This window comes from Callospermophilus lateralis, chromosome 4 (genome assembly GCF_048772815.1).
Source record: "Callospermophilus lateralis isolate mCalLat2 chromosome 4, mCalLat2.hap1, whole genome shotgun sequence".
NCBI lineage: Eukaryota > Metazoa > Chordata > Mammalia > Rodentia > Sciuridae > Callospermophilus > Callospermophilus lateralis.
In genome coordinates this window covers 8480369-8496471 of record NC_135308.1, presented here as the reverse complement: position 1 = coordinate 8496471, position 16103 = coordinate 8480369, and the positions used below count along the sequence as shown (strand labels likewise).

The following is a 16103-nucleotide window of genomic DNA, read 5'->3' as shown; positions in this document are numbered from 1 at the left end:
GCTTCCAGGGATTAAAGGGTGAATGCAGTGAAGGACGGGGACACAGTAGAAATTGCTCACAAAGACTTTTGGTATCATTGAAGACCATAGCAGCTAGCACCAGCTGGGGCTTCCTGCGTGCTGGGCCCTGGCCTAACAATTTACACGTAGCCAGGGAAATCCTTACGATTATGAAGTGGGTGCTACGACTGTTCCCATCTTCTGATGGATGAAATTATAGCTGAGAAGATGTAGACAGGTTAAATAATGTGTTCAAGGTTCTACCTCTAATAACCAGTGGACCAAGGATTGAGATCTTGAGTCCTTCTGGGTTCAAAGCCAGAAAGACAGTGGCAGCTTGGGCTGGGCCTGTTTATGAGCAGGAGAAGCCCTGCCATGAGCAGGCAGCAAAGAGAAAATAAACAGTGGAGCCAAGTCTACAGGAAGGATATTAGATCACATTAAAACATGGAGCTCTTAGTTTTGGAAAGGAAGTGGGGACATCTGTTTGTCAAAGGCCAGAGCAGATGAAAGAAGAAGGGGTAGATATGTACCAGATGTCAGCCAAGGTAACGTGCTTTGATGAGGTTTAAGTCACATTGGCCCTGGCTCTCTCTGCGTCCACTGGGAAGGTCAATCTGAGATTTCTGTGAATTCCTGAGAGCTCATCTTCTTGTGGATTCTTTGCTTTTGGAGTGACAGCTTCCATTAAATTCTTCATCTCACTTGTAATTCAGCTCCTATGGTTATTTTTCTTTCCTTTTTTTTTTTTTTGTGGCACTAGGAATGGAGCTCAGAGGCATTCTAGCACCATGCTACATCCCCAGCCCTTTTTATTTTTTGGGACAGGGTCTTGCTAAATTGCTGATTCTGGCCTAACGACCCTCCTGTCTTGGCCCCTTGAGTTCCTGGGATTACAGGTGTGTGTCACATGCCTTGCTCAGCCCTACCCATCTTCTTTCTGGATTTCCCCTCAACTCACTCATATAAGGTATGTGACAGATATTACTTAAGGTTTAGGGGAGTTTATGTCCCTAAACCTTAAGTAACATAAATAAGTTAAAATTTTTTTTCTTAAATATATTTATTTTTAAGTGGTGCAGAGGATCGAACCCAGTGCCTCACATGTGAGGGGGCAAGCGCTCTACCACTGAGCTATAACCCCAGCTCCGCATAAATAAATTAAAATTTAACCATTGACATCTCTGTTTTCTCCAGCTCCATGATCACTGGGAGCTCTCTGCACAGGTTCTGACCTTTCCCATTATGAGAGCCCATTGCTTCCTACCTCCAGTATCCATGTTCTTGGACTTTCCCCTCCTTTTAGTGTAGATCTGTTTATTCATCTCTTTGTTTCTGAGCCACATTTTCTTCTTCAACACATTGAGCATCACAGCAAGGTAGTCTTCCAAATAAGGCTCTTTTTGCATCTCTGAGAGGGACTCTGGCATCTGCTGCAGTAATATTTTTTCACACCAGTACTTATAGATAGGTTTAAAGTTGGGAGGAAGGTATTTAAAAGAGCTCACTCAAGTCTGTTGCCTTCTGTTTTCACAGTGAAATGTGAGATTTGCTCCTCTGTTGAGCTAGGCATGGGTCTAGTAAAGGTTTGGACAGCTGGGGTTAGGGATTCTGTCAATAGAAATTTACCAGATTTCTAAAATTTCATAAAATATCATATTTACATAGAACAATTCTTTTCACAAAGCCTACAGACTTATGGAATTGGTCCCCTTGCTAGAGATGGACTGTTTAGTTTACTGAGGACTCTGGTCAATATGAGAAAAGTGGAAAAGCACCTGAGGAGTGAAAAGTCAGAGGAAGTAAACTACAGCTGGGAAATGGGGACCAGTCTCTGCTGATCCTCTTCCAGCACAGGCCTGAGCGTGGCTGGGCAGCTCTTGCAGTGTACTTTTGGGGATGGGGGTGGGTATAAATTTGCAGTTGAAATGATAAAGGAGTCATATTAATGATCTGTTCCTCCTGAACAGATTGTCTCAGACTTGTCCTTGTAGATGCAGATATTAGTTCACATTTCTGCAGCTGAGGAGTACAGGAGTGGTCTAGCCTGGTGGTTCTGGCTCAGGGTCTTTCATGAGGCTTGATTGGAGCTGGGGACCTGCCCCCAGTCTCACAGATGTGTCATCTGCAGGAAGCCTCAGTTCCCGGTGACGAGTCCACAGTGTTGTCATGACATACCGGGGAGCTTTTGCTAGAGCGAAAATCTTGAAAAATCTTGCAGCCTCCGTGATGGAAGACAAGCTGTCTTGTGCCACTTAATCTTGGGAGTGACCTACCATCCCTATTGCTGTGTTCTGTTGGTCACACAGATGGTCCTTGGTTACAGTGTGTGTGGGACCACCCAGGGCTGTGAACACCAGGGTGCAGGACCACTGGGGCTGTGTCTGAGGCTGGCTACCACAGGAGTGCTTCCTGTGTGTGTGTGTGTCAGTGGTGGTGGTAGGGGTGCTGAATACCTTAAAATGCCAGGAGGGTGTTTGGACAGACTAGCAGTTACACAATTTTAGATGTGAGGGACCAGAAAAGTTTAAAAAAAAAAAAAAAAAAAAAAAAAAAGCTGGGGAGGGGATACCAAAATGTTTCACTATTTTGTCAAGATTTTTCATCTACTACCACTATAATTTCACAAAAGCATCTTTTGACATTTAAAAACAGGAGAACATAATCTTGGAATGAAGGACATCCTTTCAGTTGAATAGGTTTAGCTGTATTCAAAACTCACAAGCTTGCTTTTCTGATGAAATTGTGTATGAATCAAATGAATTGTCATTCAAAACCACTGAGCTACACCATGGGATGAAATAGTTGACTGACTGATTGTGATTGGGGATGGAACCCAGAGGTGCTTTACCACTGAGTTCTATCCCAGTTCTTTTTATTTTTTATTTTGAGACAGGGTCTCACCAAGTTGCTTAGGGCATTGCTAAATTGCTGAAGCTGGTCTTGAACTTGTGATGCTTCTGCCTCAGCTGCTCAAATCGCTGGGATTACTTGTGTGCTAGACCACACCCAGTAAGCTAGTATCTTTAGAGATGATTATGTAGAAACACATAATAGTGCCTTAAAAGCAAGGGAACAAAGAACTCAAAGTAGCTGATACATACAGATAGCAATTTGATAAAGCTTATTACTTAATCTAATCAAATATGAAATGAAGAGACAGCATTTCAGCACAGTTAAATGTGCATAAAATAATAGAAATGCATAGTGATCTGAAAGTCTGCAGAGTTTTCATTAATTTTACATATAGTTAATGTATTTTTGTTTTAAAAATATGCTTTTCTAGCCAGGAGCAGTGGCGCATACTTGGAATCCCAGGTACTCAGGAGTCTGAGGCAGGATGATTGCAAGTTTGAGGTTGCTATGGGCAATTTAGACTCTGTCTCAAAATAAAAAGTGGAAAGGGATGGGGCTGTAGCTCAGGGTAGAATATTTGCCTAGAATGTGTGAGGCCCTGGGTTTTAATCACCATTACAAAAAAAAAAAAAAAAAAAAGCTTTTGTTAGTAAACTACATGTGCCTCTTTTTCTATGAGGGTGGAATATTTTGTCACTCTATCCAGTATAGATGAGTTTTTAATTATTAGTGCCCCATCCATCAACGGATTTGTAGAAATAAGGTCACATTTTCGTTTGGTTTTATCTTTGGCCTGTGTCATAGTTTTGCAAGGCTGCAGGCTTGAGTTAGGGAAGGGATCAATGATTATTTTGTTCTGAGATTTATTTGGCTCCTACTAGAATTATGCTCTTACCAATTAGGTTGAGAATTAATTTTGAATAACATTAAGGAAAATAGAGAAAAATTTTCTTTTCAATAAAATCTTGTTGCAAGTCTTCATGAGTTGATTTAAAACCTACATGTTTTGCGGGCTGGGGTTGTAGCTCAGCCGCAGAGCACTTGCCTCGCACATGTGAGGCACTGGATTCCATCCACAGCACCACATAAAAATAAATAAAATAAATAAAATAAATAAAGAAAAGATATTCTGTCCATATTTAAAAAAAAATCTTAAAAAATACCTACATGTTTTTCTTTTGCAAATCTTATTGGTAGAAACTATGGTGTTTTTTGCCATCCATAAAATCATGTTATAAACGATATGTATATATAATAAATAAAATATTTATTTATTTTTTTTGTGTGGTGGTACTGGGGATCAAACCCAGGGCCTTGTACATGAGAGGCAAGCACTCTACCAACTGAGCTATATCCCCAGCCCAAGTTATATATGTTTTGAAAGCATACACTGTGTGATTACTTCTGGAAATTGTGCTTTTAATTTTAACTTCTCAGTTAACCAATTTGGTGAAAGTAAATTGATATTTTTCAAGAACCTCTGTATCATTTTGCCAACTAGAGTGCCTGATCCACACAAGATGTCTTTTTTGTTGTTGTAGATGGACACAATACCTTTTATTCTATTTATTTTTATTCGCTGCTAAGGATCCAACCCAGTCCCTCACACATACTAGGCAAGCGCTCTACCACTAGAGTCACAACCCCAGCTCCACACACGGTGTTTTTAAGAGAAGCTAGTGAGGGGCTGGAGTTGTAGCTCAATGGTAGAGTGTTTGCCCCTCATGTATGAGGCCCTGGGTTGAATCCTCAGCACCACATAAAAAAATAAAAATAAAGATATTTTTGGAAAAAATATAAAAAGAGAAGCTAGTGAGCAGTTGCTCTTTTGAGTCTATGGCTAACTTCTTTGGTTGTACATACAAATGTGACACTGGAGCTCGGCCACCTCTTTTCTCTGCTTGGAGCTGTCATGACTCAAGTCCCTGGAGCAGATGGACCATGTTGTGGCACCATGTGTCTAACCCAGCAGTTTTGCTACTAACTAGTGTGATTTAGGGTAGACATTAGGTGCCTGTATGTTGACCTTAGCGGTATTTGTATCATTATATGAAATTCCAGGATCAAGCTTTTGTTGGTGGTGGTTTGATATCCACTGCTGGATAGCTAATATTCACTGATGGCTAATTTGACCTCTTTCTGTAGTACACCCTCAGCCCCAAAATATTTTTTGACAATAAAATGTGCTTTGTCTTAGAGCTTTTGTTAACTCAGTGTTCTTGCCACAAATTACCTGTGAACTAACTAAACTATACCTTTCCTCTTGCCAGACAAAAACTAGGCAGTTTTAAAAGGTAACATCACTTGGCAGGTAATGAGTGCTGTCCTGGAGCCTCAGAAGATGACCTTTTCTTTCTTTTGGCACTGACAGACTGAAGAGAGAGTGACCTTGGAGCCCAATCTAGACATTGTCATGCATTGTTCTAATTATAAGCCACAAAATTGCCCAATCACTTATATATAGGAAAGATCTCAAATAGCAGCTGTCAGCACTTTCTTTTAAAATCAAAGCATTACACATGGAACAGGTTCTTATCTGACTTAAACTCACTGACAGTTACTGAATCTTGAAGGTTGCTGGGGGTTACCAGTGGCTTCTTTGTGACTGATCTCTGCTGAGAGGCCCAGGGTCTGGCAGTCCTCTAGATGGAAAGTGACCACCAGCACCTCACTCCCTAAGACTTAAGAACTTCTTATCAATTTCTGCGTCTATAGAACTAAAACCCCATTCTCTTGGATATTAACCATTTGGGGAAAACTAATCAGTGGGGACTCGCTAAGCATTCTGCTGAAATCTGTAAAATAAAGAATGTCCTGGTAAGAGAACATCGTCTTGTTTAGTATGACTTCATCACACTCTGCATGTTTTAACATCTACGACTCAAACTGAAATTCCCTTGTGAAGGAAAGAAATGTTAACCAATTTTTCTAGACACTCAATCCTTTGTGCCAGAGTCCGGCTGCAGCAAAATAACGGGTGGGGGGGGTGGGGGGTGGTGACGAACAACTTGTGTAGATTGATACAGCAGGAGTGGAAGCCATTTATTGTAGGATCAGAGCAATATTTATACATTCCACACAGCTTATCTTAATTAGCATAAACTAGATACAGCAGTCAACCAATAAGGAATCTCCACATTTAATGGCTGGCTTTTGTTACTTCACAAACCACTCCCTCTGGCATTTTGCCAGGCGCCATCCAGACTTGTTGACAGACTCTAACACTTTGTATTGTTTCTGCATTGGAACTCAATTTAGTAGATCAAATGCCTTAGTCAGGTCCATTAATGCAGCATACAATTTACAGTGCTGTTGTTAGTGTTTCCCTAAACCACCTTGTAGTGTGGTTGAGATTTCAGCCTCTGCAGTCAGACTGCCTGGGTCCAGCACCTGCACTACAACTTTCTAGGTGTGTGATTTGAGCAAGTTACTTAAGCTCTCTGAGTTCCAGTTTCCTCATCTGTGAAAGGGGAATAATCATGGTACTTTACTGTGTAGTCCTTAAAGGACTAAATGAGATAATATGTGATGTGTTCGGAGCAGTATCTAGCACATAATAACTATGCAGTTTTTTCCAGGGAAGAATACCATAACTTCAGTCAGGGCATATTTGATTGCTGGAAACAAAAAGCTGTGATAGCTTAGTATTATTAATAATAAGGCCACACAAATAATCTCATGGGTACCTGATGAAGCTGGGGTGTGGGAACCAGGGCTGAAAGTCAGCACCTCTGTGGCACCTCCCTCCATCTCTCTTGGATCATATGCTTTCCTCTGCACGTGGGCTTTCCTCTTCTGAGTCCTGCAGGTCATCTTCCTTGTTATTATCACTGTGCACGTGTCTAGAAACTCCTTCCACCAGTCCGTATAAGTTATCAGATCAAGCAGTCCGGATCTTGTGACTCGGCTTCACAGTGTCCCACTCCCAAGTGTCCAGGAGAGGGATATCTAGCCAGGCTGGGCCAGAGGAGAGGAGGCCATGTTGTAAGTAATGTGGCTCTTTCCCAAGGTTGCTGATTCTCTCAGAAGGTGGGGTAATGGAGGGGGCAGGGGTGACAGTAACTGGTCACTCTAGGATAATCTTGGTGTTGAAGTTCAAGGCTGATTAAAGGTGCCTTTATTCGAGCACTCCCCCATCATTTCAATATTATTGAAGGATGATATATGTATAGAAAAGGGCAGATAGGGTATGTGAACAGCTGGATGAATTTTGACAATCTGAACACGCATGAGTACCCGGTGTCTAGCACAGGAGACGGCATTACCAGCCCACTTAGCTGCTCTGCTCTCCTCCAGTGGATTCCTTGAGGTGGAATTCCTTAGTTTTGCCTCTTTCTTGCTTCACATGGAGGGAGTCATATGCTGAACTCTTGTTTTGGGTCTGGTTTCTTTTTGCTTTGCCTTGTGAGTTTCAGCAGCATTGCTGTGTGGGTTTGTAGAGCATCAGTTTTCATTGCTCTGAAGTAGTCGGTTGTGTGAACGAACCATAGTTTATCTGGTCTATTGCCAATGGTCATTTGGGTAGTTTTCTGTTCTTGTTTAGTCCTCCTAGTGAACTTTGTTGAACATGAACACATCACTGTTGACTGTTTACCACCAGAGACTCATACAAGGTGTGGGAATTGCCTTCCATCTCATGTGATTGAATTGCGGTCTCTTGCAGAACAATACTGTTTTGCTTCTTATTTTGTGGCTTCTCTTTTTATATGGTGACTTTCATGTTGTAAGGGCAGGACACGTTGCAAACATTTTTTTTGTGTGAAAGAACCTTGGGTACACTTCCATAGGTGCTCAACTGTCTGGGAACAATCCCTATTTCAGGCAAGGCCCCAGTTGTCATGTTGGGTCCAGCTAGCCTGCTGCTTAGTCAAAGGGGATTGATCTAGGGGTGGACACATTACCCAGGCTGGACCCATCGTATCTATTTTAGGAGTCAAAGATAATGCCAGGTTTGGAGTTTCTGTTTTAGGAATAGTAGTGCTAACATTATAAACAAGGACATTCCAGGAGAGCCAGGGGGTAGGGATGAATCTGAGTTCAGTGTGGGATATGTTAAGTTTACTGTTCTGGTGAAGGACGTGGGGTTAAGAGTTGGCAGGACTAAGAATCCACTGTGCTTTGCATGCACTCTGCAGTCTTGGGCACCTAATTTATTTAGCCTCTTAAAGTTTCAGTTCCCTCTCCATAGGCTGGCACCTCCCAGTAAGATTAAAACAAGACAGTGCATATAAAGGGTGTAGCTTATTGCCTGGCAATTAAGTATTCATAAAGTTTGCACTAATAGGATGATGGTGCTGTGATGGTATCTAGAGGGCCACTGGAAAACAGGGACTGGAGTGCTGAAGCAAGAGACCTGTGACAGGTGGAAACCATGCATAGCATCTGGCTGGAGGGGCAAGAATAGGGTGTGGAGAGGAACAGACGGCAGCCCAAGTCATGTTGTTGTGGACACAGCTTTTAGAAGAAGGAACAGGCGCTGGAGAAGGAGACTGAGGAGCTGCTTGAGAGGAAGGGGGAGGAGTAGGGGAGTGAGCCCCACAGGAGCCTGAGGAGGAGGGGTGCTGGGCAGCATCCAGGGCACCAGTGAATCTGTGGGCTCCCCAAGTTTCAGGGATGTCCTTTATCAAGCTTGGCCATGGTAAAATCAAATAAGTCAGTGGTACAAATAAGTCAGCAATGTGTTAAGTTCTCAAATGTACACGATGACTGAGTTCTTCAGGTGGCAGGTATCTGCACGTCCACTCTCACCAGTGGAGATGAACCAACACCAACAACACCTGGAAATTCTTCCCCTGACTCCTGTCCTGTCTCCTCCCACACTGCCAGGCTCCTTCCTGCTGCTGCCACCCACCTCTGGAGGAAAGCCAAGTAGATCACCTGTAAACCAAACCAAACCAAAAAAGAGAGAGAACAAAAAGAGACAGTATTACACGGCCAGTAGTTTTCCCATTTTCTTTTTCTGGAATGCTTCTGGTTTTGCACTTTGTTTCCTCTTCTGACTTTCCTCAACAAAATTGGTCAATGCTCCATGTTTGTACGCGTATGATAGTGGTGGGACTTTAAAAGAGTATGTCTGCATGTGGTAATAAAGGGGAAAGGAGAGGAAGAGGCAGGTGCTAGGAGAAAAAGAAAATGGGAAAGGGGAGAGTAAAAAGACATCAGGAAAGAAGCAGAAAGGAGCAGGAAGAGGAGGGGCTGATTTGGGGAGGGAGGGGTGAGGAGGGCGCTCTGGGAAAGGGGTTGCTAGGGGTTTTTCAAGTTTCCTTTTGCAAATGGAATCCTAACTCAGACATTCCCTGTGGGAATCAAATCTGTCTTTCCTGTTTTCTCAGCCTCCCAGCTAAGTGTTGGGACTGGGCTCCACTAAGAGGGAGTGGATGGGGTCCGCAGCAGCTGCTGAGCAGTCTCAAGGGTGCAGTTCTCCTGAAAGAAACAGACCACCCAAGGGCAGGGAGAAGAGCCAACCTGGCCTGGTGTGCCTGGGCTTCCCTGGAAATAGAAGCCCTGTCCTTTGGGTATTAAAACTATCTTTCTAAAAAATGTTGAAGCAAATTTGATCTTAGATTATAGGTCAAATACAGATTCTAAAAGATGGTTTTAATTCATCCTGAATTAACAATGGTGACAGGTCTCCCTTTTAGGACTGGTGGAACACCCTCCACCATTCCTTCAGTTGTCCACGGGGTGCTTTGTCCCCATCTCCAAATCTGTAGGTAACAGCAGTGTTCCTGGGGTAGCCACGGTGCACTTTTCGGCTTACAGGGGTCGGCTCTTGAGTTCTTAAACCGTATCTTTTTTATCCTTTTAACCGCACAGTGATGAACCTGCTGTTTTGCAAAGCCCTGGGATTTGGGCTAAATATCCGCGCAGTTCGGCCTTCCTTGTTCCATATTCGAAGCGTTTCTAAAGCGCGGGCCACGCTGGGCACGGACGCCTGGTTCAGGAAGGCCTTCTGCCCGGGTGGGTTTATTTTTAGTCGGGGGGTGGGTGACGTGAATTTCTCCCGACCCTGCTGCAGCCGGGCGGCTCCACAGGCCGCCCGCGCGCTCGGCGGAGGGGCTCGGGACCAGCGGGACGGCGAGCGCAGGACCGAGGTCCAGCGCGGGCCCCTCCCTGCCCGCGTGCCCCCCACGCCTCCCACAATCCCCGGCGCCGGCCTCGCGCCCCTGACCCAGCGAGCCCCGTGCGGAGCGGGCGGCCTCCGGACGCCGCCGGAAAGTGGCGAACGCCGCTTCGGCCATTTCCGGCCCGGCAAGCTTCGGCAAGTTCCGCAGTCGCCTGTCGGAAATGGCTGCCCGCCGGCAGAGGGAGCGGGGGATCCGGCGCGGCCTGGGAGGCGCGCGGCCGGCCGCCGGAGCGACTTCTGGGAAGCCGAGTTTCGCGCAGGCGACGGCGGCTCGTCCCTGACCTGGAAGCCGGTAGGAGTTCGGGCGGCTGGGAGCCCCGGGAGCGGAGGGAGCGCGCGGAAGGGCTGGGGGAGGCCGCGGAGCTGGCCACGAGCACGGGGGAAGAGGGTGCGTGGGCAGGACCTGGGCCGGCCGTGCCTGGAGCCAGCTGCCCGGGCGGCGCAAGACGTGCAGCTGCGGAGCAGGCCTGCTCCGCGCCTGGGGGCCTGGGCAGCGGCCAGAGGAGGACCCGCGGGTGGCCTGAGTTGGAAGCCTGGCCTCCCCACCCCTGCACGCCCCCACCTCGGGTTCCGTTGCTCGGGACCCACCTCCAGTCCTTCTGGACGCTCGCCAACAGCTGTCCAGCATCACGTGCTAGCTGAAGCCCACCGCCCGCAGGGAGCATCTTCTGTGCACCGGGCGCAACCGGGCCGCCCTTCACCCATTCTCCCCTTGCACACTCCCACCTCTCCCCGGCCCAGCCCCACACTCAGCCGAGCTGCCTGCGGCTCCCTTTCCTGGGCTCTGTTTACTGGGCTGCTCTCCTTTCCTGATACCCACTTCCTGTCCGAGGCTCCTGGTGCAGCGTTCTTTGCAACTGCAGAGGCTCTGGCGGCTTCGGCTGCACAGCAGGACAGGGCTGCTGAGTGCATGCCTGCGCCCCGGCCCAAGTCCTTGGAGACCACACAGGGCTGCCCGCTGCAGAGGAGCGCTGCTTTCTCCCTGCCACACTTGAGCCAGCTGCTGGCTCAGCTCCTTTGGATGCCTATGGCTCTCAGCAGACTTAAATTTGGTGGGCTTCTCCTCGCAGTGTGGAGGTCCTCTTAGTTAGACTCCTTTAGTGGAGGAGGAAACAAAAAACACCACTAGTCCGGTTTTTTTCTTACCCATATGTGATTTATTTAGGAGGCATCTTAAGCACTTCTCGTTACTTTGTCCCATTCTTCCTCCAATTTAGATAGCTTTTGGAGGAGGGACGCCCCATGTTCTGATTTTGAAAACTCTTCAGTGTGTTGCAGTCATGTGGATGGTGCGCAGTTTTCTGTGTTGCTCAACAGTTAGCCTTGCACTCCAATGCCACACCGTCCTAGAGCCTGGGACAGTGGCGCATGGGGTTTTCGTCTTGAGTGAAGCCAGGCGTTGTTCTCAACTTATTTAGCAGGGGGAGTTTTAAATATTTACAGATGAAAGAAAAAGCCATTTTCTTAAACTCTTATTTGTTGTGTTAAAAATACCTTATCCTGTAGGAATTCCCTGATCCTTGGCTGTGGAGAGCCTGAGGATTTGTTAATATCTTGAGTGTGAGAAGATGTTTTCTGGAAGAAAGCTAGAATTGTGGATCTTCAAAGTTCCCCAAACAGTATATATTTAACAAAGGAAGATGTGAGGGGCATATACCTTACAGTGTGCTTGACAAGCCTTTCCCTTCATTCCCCACCCCTCACTTTCCTACAGAAGTGGGGGCTGTTATTAAATATTTGGTCTCATAAGCAAAAAGACTTCAGTGAACAGGTGAGAGGAAGAAATGGCCTTTCTGAGAGGAGACCCTCCCAAGGATGACTGGAAGCCCTCAGAAGAAAGTCTGTGCTAGAGAAAGTGGTGTCCTTAGGCACTAGTCAGTGGTCCAGTGGAAGGCACTGAGGTAGGTGGTGCAGCAGTGAGGTGCTGGTCCTTGTCCTCCTGCAGCTGTGACTGGTTTTCTGGAGGAGGGTTGAAGGCTTTGCTTGAGGGAGAGACAGGTATTTGGAGAGAATTTGTGTCTTTGCATACAGTTGGTTCAGAGTGAAGGAAGGAATATAAGCTAGGGAACTTTAACGAAGACCTAAAACTGCCCACTGATTTCTGCTGGAAATTAAGTGTAGGTCAGAAAAGTTCTGTTAACATATTTCCTTCCATTTGAATTTTGTTTCCTCTTAATTTTGGTAATTGTTTCTTTTGAAAACCTTCGATGATGGGGCAGCTAAACCAAGAAGAAAGGATTTTTCATGTGTTGTAGGTACCATGGAAATAGCAAAGCTCGGGCAGGTGGAATTGAGATCCTCAGGAGAATAGGTGGACTTGGCTGTAAGTCAGTGTGCTCCTTTCCTGCCGGAACCCCTCACACACTCGTACATTCCCAGTCTTTCAGGGACTTGGGCGATAAATTAGTTGGAAGAGAAATAGGATCTATAAAATCTGTAATCTTACAAGTAGAAGAGGAATAAGAGGAGACTCATTTAGAAACATACCTCTCCTATACCTTGGCCATAATATACAATAGCTATTGCTCAGAGGCATCCAAATGACCTATTAAAAACCCCGGGATGGAGATAGAGAGATGAACTGTAGTCTATTAAGAGTGAAAGTAGCATATGCATAATATATAGCAGAGCCTGATATATACAGTAATACCTACCTGAAATCCATAGCTGAATGAGCAAGACTATCTTCCTCTGAAACCACTAAGAAAAAACAGGCAGTGGCTGTAGCTTGCCAGGGCCTGTCCTAGAAGAGCACCTCTCACGCACACACCAGACTTGGTGTATTCCTCAGTTTGACTGGACCAGTGTTTTAGATGGGTCAGTGGTGTTAACGATTAACATCCTGGATGTTTGCTTTGTTTGTCCTTTTCCCTCTTATGCTTTCCTCTCACCCTGTCATCATTTGAGCCCTCCAGTTTCCTTTTTTGCCCCTTGGTACCAGGGATAAAACCCAGAGGCACTTGAACACTGAGCCACATCCCCAGCCCTTATTGTTTAAAAAAATTTTACATCTTTCTTTTATTTATTCTTATGTGGTGCTGAGGATTAAACACAGTGCTAGGCAAGCGCCCTACCACTGAGCTACAACCACAGCCCTTTTATTTTTAATTTTTTATTTTATAGAGACAGGATCTCCTAAAGTTGCTTAGGGCCTCACTAAATTGCTGAGGCTGGCTTTGAACTTGTGATGCTCCTGCCTCAGCCTCCTGAGTAATGGGATTACAGGTGTGCATCTCTGCGCCTGGCTCCAATTTACTTTTATTTATTTTATTTTTATATTTATAACGTGGTTTATTATGTAAATTTAAAACATAAATAACGTGGGCTGAGATGTGGCTCAAGTGGCAGCGCGCTCGCCTGGCATGCTCGTGGCCCTGGGTTCGATCCTCAGCACCACATAAATGTAAAATAAAGATGTTGTGTCCACCAAAAACTAAAAAAATAAAATAAATTAAAAAAATTCTCTCTCTTAAAAAAACATATATAATATAAAGTGAGAGGTAGAATATATGGATCTAATTTACTTTTAAACAATTTTCAACAAATACTTGATATTCTAAAGGAAAAAAAAATAGGTTGGGAATATACCCTTAACATGAGTAATAAGAGATAAGACATGTATGATATAAATACATTATGATGGTAGATTATGATAATATCCTCGATTACTGTTTAAGTTCTTTGACATCCTATAGTCCTTTCACATATTTTTTCTTGCACAGATTTTGATCTGTAAAATCTCTGAAAGATAGGCTAAACTTAAACATATTTCTTTTTTCAAGGGGAAAAGGTAGGTGGGAAAGAAAATTGAGTCTTGGGAGGATTAGGGTATTTGGCCAAGGTCAGATGTAGTAAGTGGCAGACTTCATGAACTGGCCAGTAATATTTACCTGCCTGTGCCTAGCTAATTTCAGTGATGTCACCTTTCTTGGGCAGCCCATTCCAATGTATAGACCAGGTTCTCGGAGACTTTTCCTGTGGTTTGCTTCCCTATGAGTGTCACACAGAACAAAAGTGTTTCTATTCCCTGTGGCTGTTCAAGATAGCCACCGTGTTTCACCATGACACAAGTTGCAAACTAGCATGCCTGAATCAAATAAGGCCAGCCCCGTTTACACAAAAGCTTCAATTGTAAGTCAACTTTTAGAAATAGGGAGATTGCACATAAAAAAAAAAATTACTATTTTTATTTTCTTTGAGAAAAAGAATTTCGTTGTACACAGCTCACATTTCTGATATTGAACAGACTCTTCGTTTTGCTAAGTGCCTACTGGCCAACTTTACTTGGCTCCCAGGACCTCCATAGTTGTTGAGGTTGCTGTCTGTTCGTAGGTTCTCTATTCCCCACGCTAAGTATTCCCGTTTCTGTCAGCTGTTTCTTATTTGACAGTTTTAAACTCCTCTGCTCCCCATTTACTGTATTAATGGCCCTCTTAAAGCATGGCTCTCAGTGCAGGATACAGTGCTCAGTATTCAGGGCTGGCTGACAGTAACCTTCATTCCTTCTCTTCAACACTGTTAAAATAAAATAAAAGGCAAAATAAAAATCAAGGTGGTAGGTTTTTTTTCTAAACAGTCCTGTACATTGACTCACTGAAGTCCTAGCCAACTAAATCACAGTTGTGTTTGCGGACATGTGCTACTCTTAGGCCAAATCATTTCCATGTAGTTTTGAGATCTAAGTGTTGAACCTTGTCTTTATCTCTATTAAATTTCCACTGTTTAGAATTCCGGACTGATAAAGTTCTTTTGTGTTCTGGGTTTTCTCCTAATCTCCACTTACTCCTCCCAGCATGACTTCCTATATTTCTGGTGCTGTGAAGTATATGAGCACTTTATCTTTGAATGGAGAAGATAGTTGATAAGGTCCTAAACCATTATTAATGGATTCATAGGAAGGTTGGGAGCAGAGGTCTAAGAAAAGCATTGTGCTTGAGATTTTGGAAAGGAAATAAGGAGGAGATCTTGGGCATAATAGCCTTGCTGCCTTGAGTTGATGTATTGGTGGCTCTCCCCTCACCCCATAAAGCAAACATACGTGTGTTTTCTGGTTTCCAGGCAGTAATAAGTCAGGTCCTCGAATCTGAAAGCATTTGAGGTCATCCAGTCTAACTCTTTAATTTACAAGTTAAAAAAAGACCTTGAGTCAAGAAAACAAGGAATTTGAAATTAGGAGCCCTGGTGAATCAGAAAGATGGTGATAATAAAGCCATGGAAAAACTTGAGTCTTCGGGTAGATTCACCTGAGGGTATAGTGGGATGCTGAGTCCCCTAGCTGGTTTGTGAAGGGTTTGTCAAGCTTTGGCCTCAGTTTCTATACCTCATAACTCGTTTAGGGAGGCACAGGGCACTAAATGATATTGTGTATCTCCATAGTATAAAACAAAAATGATGTTTTCTGGAGAAATCGAAACCTTAAATTCGTTTATACCCTAGGCACTTGAACATCAAGTTGAGAATTCAGGGAAAATGTTAGCAAAATCCATCTGAAGACCTTATTAAAAATTGTTCCTACACCTCTTCCCTCATTTATAAAAATGTATTCTCATTTTTAGAAGAGAGAGACAACTATGAAGAATGTAAAAATTCCTTAATCTAAAAGTGCCACTGTTGTTTTTTTTACTTATATTTGTTTTTCTATTCAGAAATATAAACATTTGCATTTTATTTCACTTTTTAAATCTTTTTTAATATTTATTTCTTTTAGTTGTACACAATATCTTTGTTTTTTATTTATTTTTATGTGGTGCTGAGGATTGAACCCAGGGCCTCACACACACTAGGTGAGCGCTCTACACTGAGCCACAACCCCAGCCTCAACATTTGCATTCTAAATATTTTGTATCATACTGGATATATAATTTTGAATCTATATTTCCCCACTTAACATTACATTGTGAACATTTGTCCGCTTTATTTTAATTTTTGGACTGGAGATTGGACCCAGGGGCACTTAACTACTGAGCCACATCCTCAGCCCTTTTTTGTATTTTATTTAGAGACAGGGTCTTGCTGAATTGCTTAGGGCCTCACTAAGTTGCTGAGGCTGGCTTTGAACTTGCCATTCTCTTGCCTCAGCCTCCTGAGCCTTTGGGATTACATGTGTGTGCTACCACCCCCA

At 44.1% G+C, this 16103-nt stretch overlaps 1 protein-coding gene and 1 non-coding gene across 2 annotated transcripts in view; one reads left to right on the top strand and one right to left on the bottom strand.

The window, feature by feature from the left end:
- Window positions 1–4141: 4141 nt before the first annotated feature.
- On the bottom strand, window positions 4142–4214 carry Trnae-cuc (transfer RNA glutamic acid (anticodon CUC)). Its single transcript has one exon. It is a non-coding gene; the product is annotated as a tRNA-Glu (tRNA).
- Window positions 4215–10064: 5850 nt separating this feature from the next.
- Extl3 (exostosin like glycosyltransferase 3) overlaps window positions 10065–16103 on the top strand; it is a 49375-nt gene continuing 43336 nt past the window's right edge. Inside the window, exon 1 of the mRNA XM_076853529.1 lies at window positions 10065–10274. The gene's annotated coding sequence lies outside the window, so the exon portion shown is untranslated. The remainder of the gene's footprint in view (window positions 10275–16103) is intronic.